At 33.9% G+C, this 12,688-nt stretch overlaps 1 long non-coding RNA gene across 4 annotated transcripts in view; it reads left to right on the top strand.

The window, feature by feature from the left end:
• The window catches only part of LOC115493883 (uncharacterized), an 87,166-nt gene that overhangs the window by 61,909 nt on the left and 12,569 nt on the right, over positions 1-12,688 (top strand). For 2 of the 4 annotated variants that reach the window (XR_012054138.1, XR_012054139.1), the window contains exon 4: positions 883-1,009. This is a non-coding gene — a long non-coding RNA (uncharacterized lncRNA). Of the gene's footprint in view, positions 1-882; positions 1,010-2,822; positions 2,866-4,365; positions 5,290-12,688 lie in introns of those variants that run through there. The other 2 variants (XR_012054137.1, XR_005979164.2) reach the window with 2 other exon arrangements.

Raw genomic sequence — 12,688 nt, 5'->3', positions numbered from 1 at the left:
AGTCAATATGACTTAAGGATTACAATGGCCTTGATTTTATAAATACATTTCCCCAAAATATAAGCTTCTGCTCAAACACTTGCAGATAATATATAGCCCTTTCTCTCTTTCAGAACCATTTCACAGTGAAGATTTTATTTTTGCAGCCATTTTAAAGCCAATATCTGAAAACACAATCCTTTCTAGAGTTTGCCTTAATTTCATGAAGAATGTGATAGTATATGAACCATAACCATCTGAGGTGAACTATAAGATGGAGGGAAGATTAAGCTTCACAAGGTATTAACTCAGCCAGGCCTCCAACATCTGAGAACCAAAATTACTCTATCTACAGAAAATTTCATAGAATGTAAAACTTTATTAAAGTATATTTCATTGCTTTTATTCAATAGATTTCCTTTCTGTGGAATTTGAGTTTGAGCTTGGCTCAGGTCTAGTTAATATTCAAGTGCAGCAGACATATGCCTTAGGTCATGTGCAGGCTTTGTAGCCTTGCTTTGGCTGACAATATATGTATATGTGTGTAAATAGCAGCCTGAATAAATACAAAGTGCATTTAAGGGTAATTGCCCAAATATTTAGAAAGCCTTTGACAAAGAGAAGAATGAGAACAGGTTATAGTCAGACCAAAAATTGCTTTTTCACATGCCTACTACCAGGGCAGTCTTGGACGTGCCCCTAAAGGAGGCAGAACAGAGTGGCTAAAGGCTGGCATGGTGAACTTGGAGAGAATAACGAGCACAAACCAGTCGTTTGTGTGTGCTTTGAGAAACACTAATTCAGAACTACACTCTCAGGATTTCTAAGGATTCAAGTCTGCATTAGTGTGTGTGTAAGATGACTGTTTCATGATTTTTTTTTGTTTGTTTTTATTTTTAACAGCGATTAAGGCTTTCAACCAGGAACATTCCCAGGAGCTCAATATCAGATGATCTGCTTCCAAAGACAAAGCTGTCCTTTCAGCAGAGCTATGTGCTCCCTTCAGCAACAGTGTTTTCTTATTTGAAAAGTAAATTAAAATGGTCCTATTTTTGAAACTTATACCTATTTATTTAACAGCAGTTGTGTTGCTACAAAAATCTGTTGAAAAGCTAACTAGGTTCCTTGCAAGCAGGACAAATACACGCTGTGTGAACTACACATTTATATATAAATAGCTCAATTTTGTATATATAAACTCTTCTTCAATGCTGTTAAATACTATAATATACTTCTCTCTGGTATCTATGTGTGTTGGGCATATTATGAAAGGGAAAGCATGAGAGAAAAAATGCTAATGTCCTTGTAAAACATTTCAAACAAAGGCAATCTTCCCTTATTGCAGCAGTCTTTAGGAAGGTTTTATGGTCACTGTGCATTTTCTTTCACCCCATGTTAAAATAAAAATATGTAGAGTCTGGTGTTCCATATTTTCACCAGCTGATGCCTGAGAAAATGCTAGCTAAGTAAACATGCACAAATTCCTAAAAACTACTCCTAACTTGCAAAAGGTAAAATGAATGAGGCATTTTAAAACTGATGCAAGGTACTCAGACATGTTAATAGCTGGATGCAATTTACATGTAAATAAAATTCAGTGCTTGATATCAAATCTCAAACCATGCAGTCTTCTACCATCCAACACTAATTAAACTTATTAAAATGTAAGCACAAGGGATGAAGAAACTAGACGGGCACTGCACTATAACTACAACATGCATTGTTTTATTTGACATTTTCCCTTCTAGACCTAAATCCTGACAGTAGTCGGTGACAAGAACAGAGTAATTTTATCTTTTTTGGTCCAAATAGAGTACATCAATGCTAATGGGAATAATGTCCTGCCCAAGGCAAATTCTTGGGATGGCAAAACTCACACATATTACAAAATAAGAAAAAACACAGTATTTGAGCAGAACAAAAAAAAAAAAATCAGGTTAGGAAATACTTATTAATATATATTTATTATATAAAATGATCACTTAGTTTAGCAGTTTCTGCATGGATTCATTATTATAGAAGTCCTGTTGGATACATACATATATATATATATATATATATATATATATATATATATATATATATTTAAAATAAGATGAAGTGTTCAGATTTATGCATCTTGCTGTACAGAGTTTATACAAACAAGTGCTTCCAAAAAGCAGAAAGCAGTCTTCTAGCCATTAAACTCTTCTTTACAGTCCCAATGTAAAGCAGAAGCCAATTTCGCTGAACAATATCAAAATTCAGGAAATGAAAGCTCTTAAAATAACATATATATCACATTTAGTCAATCTTTGAAGTCCAAACCCAATAAATTATAGTTGCCAGATGATGCTTTTAAAATAAGTTCTGACAATGTGTTTATGCTAATGTCATGATACTTGCTCTTAGTAAGTTAAGCACCTCTTCTCACACAGCTTTCACATACAGTCTTACATTGTGTGACTGGAATAGCAAGAAAATACTACTGCTAAGGAAATTTATGTAAAATTTATTGACTGTTACACTTTTGTTAGATTTCATCAAGTATGAAAGCAATTCAAATGTTTTCAACCTCTTGCTATACTCTTTCTTAAAACCAGTATCATTTTAGTCTTCTAAAAAATTATTAAAAGTATTTAGACAAAAATTGTTATACTGACACCAAAATTCTTCCAAATAATCTGACGACATACAATTAAATCCCTTAGATAAAAGAAAGCCCACTGAACACTCCAGTAGAGATTTTTTTAAAGAAAACTGTCAAAGGTTTGCTCAAGGACATTTCCACAATCACAAAACAGATAAATAGCTTATTTGGTTCTGCCTCCTCTTTAAGTCATAATTTTTTGTTTATGTTACAGTCTTTCAGTAACAGCTGACATGATGCCAGAATCACTACTGCAGGTAAAGAAAAAATCAAGTATTTGAAGAGCTTCTAAGTAATGCTAGGAAAAGAAAAATATTAAAAAGTCCACCACTTAAGAGTTTTCCTGATATTGTGTGTGAGAAAAATTGGACTTCAGATACTTCTTTTTACAGTACTTACCTTTTCAAACATGGAAAACAGATTTGCATTAGCATTTGCACAGATTTGCATATGCTTTCATTTATATTTTTGTGCACTTTTGGTATTTACTCTTGGTGGTATTTATCTACATAGTAGTAACATCCTTTTTTCAGGATTATTAAATACTGATAACTTGTGTCCAATGAGCAGACATTAAAATTTGAACCTAATACAAAGCAGAGAAAGCAAGAAAATCTTCCAGTTAGATAGATCTGAACCCATCAAGTAGACCTGAACTCAAAAAGGGGAAATGACTGGTCTGTAAATAAAGAAATGTCTATAGAACTAAGCCATCATAACATTATAATACTTTTTATTATTCTAGGCACACCATGTCTAAAAGTGTCCATTTATCTAAAAATTTTATTGTGAATTTGTATATATCTGGCTGTCATAATATTTTCTAATTTTGGTTTGCTTTTGGCCGGAAGATGGACATTGGAATTCTTCAATAATGTTAGTAGCTTAAAAATACTAAATGTATTTTTATTTTCTTAAAGAAAACTAAGCTACATCAGATAAAAATCTTTAGTATATGAGTTTGCATTTTAAGGATAACAATAGATGATCAGACTAATATCTGTGAAGTATTATCACATAGATCCAAAAGCAAAAGTCATCTGTCCCTCATACAGGATATAGTCCCAAAGGCTTCTCCAGCATGGGTACTTCCCATGGTGTACAGTCCTGCAGGAAAGGTCCATGTTGCAGTTTTCCACTGTGGGTCACCTTTGGGTCACAGACAACCTGTTGCATGGGCTCCTCTCCTTGGTCCACAACTCTTATTAGAAGTCTGCTCCTGCAGGGCATCTCCACAGACTGCATCTTCCCTCAGGGCCCATGAACCTTCTCTGGATCCTCTGCAGGCTGCAGCATGGATACATTCCACAGTGGTCCTTCATGGACTATTTCAACTGCCTTCACCATGATCTTCTCCATAAGCTGCAATGGCACCTGGACTCACCTCCACCCCTTCCTTCTTCATTCATCTTGATGTCTGATTAGTAGTTTCATATCTTCCTCACTCCTCTCTCAAATAGCTGCTGCTATTGTCGATAATGTTATTGGCTTAATAATAAAAACTTATTTTTATTTGCTTAAAGAACATTAACCTCAGTTACACCAAAAGCATTAGTATACTTGCTTTTCTTGAGTATGTTATCATTCTTAATTAAGTTATAACACACCCATTATTAAATATGTTGTCAGAGGCAAAATCTGTGTCACCAATGGGTTGTTTTAGACAGTGGTGGCTCTGGTTTGAGCCAGCTGAAACTGGCTTTTTCTGGTATCTCTATCCCCGGTCTCTTCTCACATATGCCATCTTTTGTTTACAGAAAATTCACCATGTTAATACACCCTTCATGCTACATATGTCTTTGAACCTACTGAGACAAAGGAGGGATATGAAATGAAGTTCTTCATGCTCTACATTCAACCTCCAGAACGTTGCAAGAAAAATTGCCACTGAGAAGCAACACCAGCAGCCCAGCTTTGAATGTGACTCTGCCAACATGCTGGAAGTTAGATACACGAACATTTATCATTCCTAGGATTTAGTGGATTTACAAGTAGAAACCTTACTAGAGGTGTTTGCTGAGCTTTACTGTGACTCTGCTCAGATTTGTAAAATTGAGCTGGATTTGCCCATACTTAGACCCTTTCCATGTTTGGAAAATAAGAATTGTAAACTGCTAGCATGTGCAGTTTTCATTCTTTCCAGCAAAGTGATTTTAAGGATCAAAGTTCTTTACTGTGATGCTGAAATTCTCCTTCTCCTTCCTGCGTTTTTGGAGCTGTGTCTTAGTCTGTAGGATTAGTTTCTTTTTTGTCTGGCCTAGATCACATTCCTGCAGGGAGTACATGCCAAATTTAATAATTTTCCCCCGCTTTGCTTAGGATTTGGACATGGGGGCAGCTTCTAACACTTATTCAGTGTTACACTTGGACAAAAGCAAATAAGATAATCTCTTTCAAAACCTGTGACAAGAACAGTTTATAAACTAGCAAAATGTAAAAGCAAAGTCTACATATCTTACCAAACTAATATTTCTACCCCTCTGAAAAAAAAAAACAAACCACCAAACCAAAAGAGAAAAGTAAGAAGAGAGAACTGGTCTAATTTTTGAACTATCATTTTTCATTATATTAGAGGAAGAAAAATGAACAAATTGAATGAAATTAAACAAAAATGAACAAAAATGTACAAATGAAAAAATTAACAATATTTTTCATACAGTAAAACTCACCAAGAAGACTAAGCAGCATAAATGGAAATTAAATATTCAACCTGAAAATCTTTTTCTTTTACACATGTATAATCAAAATAATAAGACTCATGAACTATTCCTATTCCCTTCCCTTCCCTTCCCTTCCCTTCCCTTCCCTTCCCTTCCCTTCCCTTCCCTTCCCTTCCCTTCCCTTCCCTTCCCTTCCCTTCCCTTCCCTTCCCTTCCCTTCCCTTCCCTTCCCTTCCCTTCCCTTCCCTTCCCTTCCCTTCCCTTCCCTTCCCTTCCCTTCCCTTCCCTTCCCTTCCCTTCCCTTCCCTTCCTTTCCCCTAGTCAAAAAGAATAAGATATAATCAGTAAGTTCTGAGATTAATGATGCAAATAAGCATGTAACAGTGTTACTGGCTAATTTTGTTCATGTTCAAATAAGTAGTGAATTTAATAAATGATAGAAATTTTATAAATGCTGAGGGAAAATTTAGAATTCTTGCATTATCTTATACTCAATTATTGTTATTATACAATAAATACAAATTATTGAACAAAAAACCCTTTATAAATATCTTATGATTCTAACCAGTCACTCTAAAATGAGTTCAACTTGTGCAGGCTTGCAGAGGGAATTAAAGTATAGTAGGAAAGAAATTTTATTTCATTACTTGGGGGAAGTAATAATGTAAATGGGCAGTTTTGGGCCCCCTTCAAATCAGCTCTGGTTTATTCTTATGACACAGAACTCATACCCAGCAGCACAAGCATAAGCACAACCACTCCAAATTTCATCTCTATTTATGGAAACCACTTCACAGTTTTCCTATGAAAGTATCCTAGCAGAGACACAGACCAAAGCACAGGGTGATTCCTTTCCTTTTTAGAAGGTTATAAGAGACTATAAACCTGTAATCTGACCTTCTATCAAACTCAGAGAAATAATATTTAAGCAGAATTCTCACATAGGATGACCAAGACACTGTTTATTTCCAAAAGACTAATTGCTATTACCTATAGATCTTGAATTAAAAATATAATTTTTCCATTATCCATACTATTGGCTTAAAAATGAAACTTAATAGAAGTTTTAAAGCAGACAGCAAGTTATTTGTAGTTATATATAGACAGATATATTTATATAACTTAACAGAATGAAGACTCTTAAAGAAAATGTGTTAATTTGAGGAAGACATTAATTATTAATTTTTATGTTCATTTTTAAGAGTGTGGTGGAATTTCTGATGGGAGTGAAATACAGAACCTGATGACTTGGACCATGGGAGACTGAGAGCAAATGGGAGAGGGTTGATATGGAACAAAGATTTGGAAAAAACGCACCTTTCTGATAAAAATCTTTACTGGGTTCTAGCACTCAAACTGAAATAGATTCATGGAGCAACTCTTTTGAAACAACCAGATTAATGAGAATTTTTCTTATTATGTATTGTCTGTGTACTTCAGAGGACTAACTTTACTATTAATTCTATGTTGTCAGGGCACAGACTAGGAATCTTTGGACTATGGGTGAAGATACATGAGTCACAAATGTAAGATTTCTCAAACAGAGCTCCAAAAAAACAAAATATTTTTCTTTTCCCCCAGTGGAATGAATGTGTTACATGTGACTCAAGTAAACCTACCATGAAGGATATATTCTAAGGAACATTCTGTTGCTAGTTTTACTCTTGGTGTAGAAATAGGATTCCTTATTATGTCTTAGCTTGATTGAACTGACCAAATAAGAAACATTCTTTTCAAAGAGCTCTCCAGCCAAAACTATTTAATGCATCCTTAAATACTTCAGAACTGACAGGTCAGTCACAAGGAGTCTTCTCTGTAGAGCAGAGACCGTGAAGTCTTAAAATCTGTAGATTAAGCAATAGAAAACAGAGCTGGCAGCCAGCTTTTTTATAACAATAATTAACAGCTCCCTAGGGTTCAGTCTGACAACATGTTATGTCAGTTTTTACTGATGCTTGTTAGATGGCTATAATATTGAGGGAAACAAACTGTGTAAACACCAACAAATACCTCATTATACTACATGTATAGCAAAATACAATGAAGCCCTCTTAACCTGAATAAAGAGGAGCTAGGTTGTCAAAAGAATGAATGCTTGCTGGTAGAATCTCTAAAGTATATCGTGGTAGTCTTTTCACTTAAAGTCAATTTAGTTGTGGCATGTTGTTAATACTCCTGTAGCACACCTTGCCAGCCCAGTGCTTTATCACTGCACAAAGCCAGCTGAGTGCTAAATTTTCAATATTAAACTCTTGTGGAGATAAACACGCTTGAACAGAGACCAGCCCCGGTGTTCCAGAGTTTACTTTGCCATTAATCCACCACAGTGTAAATTCACTCCTAGGTAAACAAATGACCAGGAAAAATGTGTTCCTGGTGTGAGTGCTGAATATGGGAAATACTATTTTCTGTGGGAGATTGCATGAAAAACAAAAGTATATAATACAGTTCATGATAAAAAACTCAATAGCATCGCCTCACCTGGGTGTCAACTCCAAATTCTAATTAAACCAGTATTTTCCTTTTCTCATTGCATTTTACACACAGTATCAGATTTGGGAGTTGAGATATCATTACTATAAAATTTACTTTTTACATAGATTTGAATCCAATCTACAAAAAGAATTTCGTGAAATATCTTTTTTGTTTGTTTTAACTAAGACTCAAACCAGTAACTAGCTACTGCCCCATAAATTTACACTATTAAATAGGACCTTAGATATTTCCTTATCCTTACTTAGACAATTTTCTGAAGATATTAACTTCAACTGGTTGTGTGTTATACTTGTTAAAAATATATAGTATTTCTTCCACACAACTGAAAACTTTCTGTTCGACTAATGCTTGAATTGGCCTATTTTGTCATTAAACTTTACTGTACACATTAGAACTTGAAACTCTTTGACCCTTCTTCCAATGCATGGTGTCTATGCAAACAGGTATTTGTATGAATATTTTTCTTCTTCTCTGTCTGTCTGGGAAGAAAATACTATTTAAACACAGAATGAAAGAAATCCAAAGAAGTGAGAACATTTAAGATTATTATTATTACACATAAGATAAAATATCCCTCTTGTTTGTGGGAAGTTCAGTGTTAAGTAAGAAGGGACATGTGTTCTTATAATCTGCTTATTTAATCAGTTTTTAGAGGGGAAAATGAGTATGCAAAATATTGTTTAGTTAGCACTTTATGAATTGTTCTGAAATACTTTTTTTTTTTTTCCTGATTATTCACAAGCAGATCCTCAATCTCTGTCCTAACCAGTAATATAATCTCTCAAAATTAAACTACTTCATTTACTATGAAGCGTAAGTGTGAAACGTAAGTTCATTTCCTTTGATACCATTAAGCAGTAAGGAAGAAAAATAAAATCAAGTGGAGAAAACAAGTCAAACTAATTTATTTCTGTATAAGACTGTCTATACCTTGGGCAATCAGTGACTCAGTAGGAGAAGCTGAACATCGAGCAGGGAACTCAGTAACAGAGTGAGAAAACACAAAATGTCTCTAGGCAACTATTAGTTTGGCATATTGGCTTTGCAGTAGACAGTTACTACGTAAAATTCAAAGTAAACAGTGAAGGTATTTAATTTCCTTTCAAAGTTTATAATTTTTTTTTTTTTTTTAACACCATAGCAGTGACTCAGAACTTTAGGAAGTCCCTCAAACCCTTGGCCTGCAGTATTCACTATCTACTGTGTAGACACAGAGTCCTTGTGCAAAACATCTGCTACAAGATTCATTCAAGAATCTCTTCATAATTTTCTCTCTTGGCTTCTTTTTATTCAACAAGCGTTAAATCTCTCTGTTTCAAGATGCTTTCTCATTCAATAATGGGATCAATTTCAAGAAGAGTTCAAAAATAAGTGTTTAAATTCTTTTCACTAAGTATAAGAAGAGAGATTTGAAGAGGAGGAGTTTCAAACATCAACAATAAAGTCTAATATAGGGTAAGGGTTTACAGTAAAAGAGTAATGCCTGGTGTTAAAATCACATAATATCCTGATTCCTTCATTTATTTTTTTTTTCTGTAAATGGAAACTGTGCAAGGCCTCTTTCTCTGTAACTTAATTATTTCTAAGAAAAACCAAAACCAATCCACAAATAATTCCTCTTCTTCACTGGAAACTATGAAAGGACTTCTGTTTAAGGAACATTTTGAAAGTGCATTCAGGGTGAATGAACATACATTTATTGATAAATACATTAGATCCCTCCCAAAACAAACAAATCATATCATATTCCAGTCATAATAATATATTCCTAGTTCTTAGTCACAAAACATTGATCTTCTCCTAGTTTTCTAACTTTTGAAAACTTCTGTAATTTTATGGGATTACCTAATGAGATCTTGATGCAGTCTAACACATCTGAAGATGTGAGGGTCTGAAACTCCTAACATATTATAATTATGACATTTAATTTTCTGCAATAGAAATCACACAGAACCTTATCCTATAATTGCCACATGAAAATCTCCTCAGAAGCAGTGACAATACATGTGTAACTGAGAATGTGACACCATGACAATAGCATTTACATTTATAAATAAGGGTATAATTTTACTCTCAGTCTTCATTTAATGAAAGAACTGAAGCATCTCATTTTCATTCTCTTTGCTCTTGGAACTGATAAGCATGTTTCCACCTTATGCTGATTCTTTGTAGACAATATTTAAATTAAAAAAAAGTAGTTTAAATGTGTCCTTGCAACTGAGACTCAACGAGAATAAAATAAATTAAAGAGAATATTTTTTAGACATAACTTTCAAATGCAATGTGAAAAAAACAGGTAATGTGCTCCTTAAGAGTGATGCAATGGGCATATGAATTGGGTGTTAGCACCATTTCTGGCTTGTGCAAACCTTTTTTGCATAAAGAATGATGTAATTTTAGCTTTTTATCAAACACTTACAGACTCTGTCAATACATTTTGGTTTTCATTGGTAGGATATGGGGAAAAGTAACACCATATGGAAAAGGACATGAAGACCCTATATTATTAATGAAGTAAACTATTTTCTGGATAGTTATGTGCATCACATTTTTTCTTCAATTTTTTAACCACTAAAACACCACTCTTTTGGCATCAACTCTGAAGTCTGTAGCTGGTAATCCTATGGGGAATAATTTCCAATTCATATTTCTTGCTCTGAAGGCATTTATCTCATCATATCCATGTACTGAACTACAACAGAATGCTAGCTTAAAAGTATTTGAATGATACATGTTCAGAAAGCCTGAACTCAAACCTAAAAGGAATTTGGTGGGACAGTGGCCTTCACAGACTGTGAGTTTACAACGAAGTGAAATTTAAAAACCAAGTGAAATATGCATTAATAGCAGCCTCTGCAAATGAAGCACTGTCAGGGCACCATACAGCAGAGGCTATACGACTGGTAATGCCATAAAATTCTATATTAAACCAGTACATCTATGTCAAATGTTTAATTTAAAATATAAGCAAGCTACAGTATATAATTTGAAGATTTAGAATGTAGATTATGCTTCATTATTAAAATTACTGACTTAACACACAACATTACTAACTCAAAATTTACACCAGCATGATAAGCAAGAAAATCTGAAGACTTAAAAAGAGTCAGCACTAAATAATTTTCAATAATCAATATGAAACTCAATAGAAATCATTATTCCAATTCTTCCTGATATCATAGTAACATATTCTGCATGAAATTTCCACTAGACACAAAAGAATATTAACAACATAGTTGGACATTGATTTTCTTAAGTTTTTGCTCAGGTTTAAAAAAAAATTTGATAAATACTTTATTTTATTTACCCTTTTTTTTAGAGAAGTCTAATCAATTACCTTTAAAAAATTCATCTAGATACAATGACAAGGAAAAATAACATTATTCCAATCCAGTTTTTTGTATATCTAAAATATAAATGTTGCAGTCCATTCTTTCTGTGTTCCTTATTTAACTTCCTCTTAAACATCAAGTCTATCAACTTGGATTAAAGCAATGAACATTTCATTTCCTGTCTCTGCGTGCATAGTAGTTCAATTAACTGATAGCAGTGTGAGATCTATTTAGATGGTAAAGAATCCAAGCTTGTATCCTGGACTGTAAGATGAAATGCTGTGCCCCTGCAATATTTAGACACCTGTGTATTAAGATCATAGCTGTGCTCCAGATATGCTTAATATCTTAGATTTCTGTACCCAAAATTGCTCAACAGTGCCTTCTCAAACTCTTTCTTCTTGAAATCAGTTTTCTGTCTCTCCAGGGATTCCACTGCCCTAAAAATTGAACCTTTTAATGGTTTAGACCTCTTTTCTACTACATTGCGACATTTCAATGATGTTTGAAACAAGCCCAAACTGCTGTTATACCAAACCCTTCCTTAAAAAAATGGAAAAAAGAAAAACCTGTGTGCACTATGCTAGCTTCTGCAGTTTCATCCTTTTGTTAGCCAACAAATGGCAGAAGAATGTGAATTCAGAGAGAATTTGTTAACCAAACCACTTTTCATACTACAAATAATAATTTCACAAAATGATTAAAAATAGTTATAATTTTCCTGATCTTTAGTGAATCTCTACTGTGGCCAGTCTATAACCACTGGTTTCCTTGTCACATAAGTTCTTCCTAAATCATTCTTCCTACTGAAGAAAAACTCTGCCTTTCCCTCCAGCTATATTTGTGGGCAGCAAGTGTGCTCTGATCTGCCTAAATTTTCTTGAAACTTGAACTGTAGTTACCTCTTGATACTTTACCATCATTAATTTTTTGGCATAACTCATGTATACCTTTTTTACTCAATTCATATGTTGGCTCTGTTTAAAGGACAGCTTTCTTTTCTCTGTTCTGATACTTGTTTTGACTAACAGGAACCTGTACTGCATTACATAGAATCACAAAGTTATTTAGATTTAGATTTAGATATAATCTAGTTCCAATCCCCCTGCCTTGGGAAAAGAACACCTTCCACTAAAGTATGCTGATTGATATGCCAACCTGGCCTTGAATTTTTTTTTTTATTTGCTGTTAAGTATTATTATGAATAGGATGAATTTGTTGAAGGTCTAAATTTTTTTTTTCTTTTTACTTCAAAGACCTGATTCCATAAGAGGCCTAACAACTTAATGCACAGTGTTGCTGTCTTGCTGCTATTATTTATATGAGATTTTTCTTAGAAGTAATCTCCATATAATCCCAAGTACATTCATTAGGGAAAACATGAAGCATAAGAAATGATTGCTTCTCTTTTTGTTCATTCCTGAACTGTCCAATGTGTTTAAGCATATACAGTGCAATCAGAAAAAGAGTAAGCCCCACAAAATGTTTGTAAATGTTAAACTACAACCACAACTAGTAATGAAGAAACACACCCAGTATGCTGGAGCTGTTACTCAGTGCTCACATTCCACTCGTTGCACACAGACAAAAGG

Source organism: Taeniopygia guttata, chromosome 2 (genome assembly GCF_048771995.1).
Source record: "Taeniopygia guttata chromosome 2, bTaeGut7.mat, whole genome shotgun sequence".
In the NCBI taxonomy this organism is placed as follows: domain Eukaryota; kingdom Metazoa; phylum Chordata; class Aves; order Passeriformes; family Estrildidae; genus Taeniopygia; species Taeniopygia guttata.
Note: the sequence above shows the minus strand (reverse complement) of the source record. Positions and strands in the feature narration are given on the sequence as shown.